The 2,061-nt window shown below is 20.8% G+C and overlaps 2 protein-coding genes across 2 annotated transcripts in view; one reads left to right on the top strand and one right to left on the bottom strand.

Moving 5' to 3' along the window:
- The window catches only part of LOC117174193 (pigment-dispersing hormone peptides), a 97,289-nt gene that overhangs the window by 2,368 nt on the left and 92,860 nt on the right, over nt 1-2,061 (top strand). The gene's annotated exons all lie outside the window — the stretch shown is intronic.
- The window catches only part of LOC117174191 (solute carrier family 2, facilitated glucose transporter member 1-like), a 39,659-nt gene that overhangs the window by 36,850 nt on the left and 748 nt on the right, over nt 1-2,061 (bottom strand). The window lies entirely within an intron of this gene.

The raw sequence follows: 2,061 nt of genomic DNA, 5'->3' as shown, positions 1-2,061 counted from the left end.
AAAATTAATTTTTCTATTTAAAACTTTAACTATTCAATCATTGTTTGAAAACGTGGCCTTCATATGTTGAAAATTCGATTATTTGGTTGAAAATTCATCTTTGTTGGTTCAAAATACTACTGTGGTCGAAAATGAATTTAGTTTTTAAGGATTCAATTGCTTTTTATTTAAAATAAAAATATTTTTAGATTGAAATATCAACTATTTTATTTTTCGTAGAGAATTCATATTTATTGGTTCTAAATTCACCTATTTTACGTTAAAAATTCGTTTTTTTTAGGTTAAGATTAATTTTTTTTATCTAAGAATGTCACTATTTAATTTTTGTTTCAAAATGTGACCTTCATTAGTTGAAAGTTTAACTATTTAGTTGAAAATTATTCGTTCTTGCGTCAAAATTTAACTTTTTTTTTTGAAAATTCATTTTTTTTATATAAAAATTTAACCATTGAATGTTTGATTAAAATTATAGTATTTATAAACAGAAAATGCGATAATTTTATTTAAAAATCCGGTTTTTTGTTGAAAATTAACTTTTTTATCCATAAATTTAACTATAAAATGCCTAGTTGAAAATATACCGCTTAAAAATTAAAAATTTGACTATTTTCTTACAAATTCGTTTTTTTAGGTGAAAATTAATTTTTTTATCTAAAAATGTAACTATTTAACTTTTGTTTAAAAATGTGGCATTCAAAAGTTGAAAAATAAACTATTTGGTCGAAAATTTTATTAATTTTTATTTAAAATTAATATATTTCTGGATTAAAATATCAACTATTACATTTTTCGTAGAGAATTCATATTTATTGGTTCTAAATTCACCTATTTTATGTTAAAAATTCGTTTTTTTTTAGGTGAAAATTAATTTTTTATCTAAAAATGTCATTATTTGGTTGAAAATTCATCTCTGTTGGTTCCAAATACAACTGTTTAGTTGAAAATTAATTAGTTCTGGTTGAGGAACTGTTTTGTTAAAAAATTAATTTATTTTTGTTTAAGATTCGACTCCTTTTATTAATTTTTTTTATCTGTTTTGGATTAAATATCAAATACTACATTTTTCCTAGAGACTCAATCTTTTTTGGTTGGAAATTATTATTTCTTAATTTAAAAATCTCACTATTCAATGTCTGGTTAATAATATACCATTTATAAGATTCAAATTCACTTTTTTGAGTTGAAAATTCAACTCTCTTCTTAAAAAATTCGTCTTTTTTATTAAAAAATTATAAACATTGGTTGCTAATTCATCTTTTTGGTTGAAAATTCATGTTTTTTGGTTCAGAATGCAACTTTTTGATTAAATATTAATTATTTATATTTCTTGGTTCGAAATTCAACTATTGTGTTGAAAATTTTTTCTTTTTTTTGGGGTTAAAAATTAGTTTTTGATCTCAAAACATCACTATTCAATGTACGGTTTAAAATGAATCCTTATTAGTTAAAACCCCACCGATTTGGTCAAAAATTAATATTTTTTCTTCGAAAATTCAACTACTTGGTTGAAAATTTAAATTTTTTATCAAAAATTCCTTTTTTTGTTGTTCAAAATTCAACTATTTGCTTAAAAGTCCAAATATTTATTTGAAAATTCATCTTTTTTAGTTGAAAATTGAACTATTAGGTTAAAAAATTCTTTAGAAATTCAAATATTTGGTTAAAAATGCATGTATTTTGTTAAAAATTATTTTTTTTTAGTATAAAATTTATCTTCTCGGTTGTAACTGTATTTTTTTGGTTGATAAATCATTTTTTTATTGAAAACTCAAAAAATGTATCTAAAATTATTTCTTTTTGGTAGAAAATTCAACTATTTCGTACAAAATTCATCTTTTTGAGTTGAAAATGCATCTATTTTGGTGGAAATTGCATCTTTTTTGCTTAAAAATTACAATCGTTTGGGTAAAAATTAATTTATTTTGCTTGAGGATTCAACTATTTTATTGAAAATTCATATTTTTGGTTTAATTCAACTTTTTTTAATTAAAAATTTTAATTTTTTTGGATGAAATATTAACTATAGCATTTTCTTTTGAGATTCATATGTTTTGGTTGAAG

The sequence above is a fragment of the Belonocnema kinseyi genome, chromosome 6, assembly GCF_010883055.1.
Source record: "Belonocnema kinseyi isolate 2016_QV_RU_SX_M_011 chromosome 6, B_treatae_v1, whole genome shotgun sequence".
Classification (NCBI taxonomy): Eukaryota; Metazoa; Arthropoda; class Insecta; order Hymenoptera; family Cynipidae; genus Belonocnema; species Belonocnema kinseyi.
This window is presented reverse-complemented; position numbering and strand designations above follow the sequence as displayed.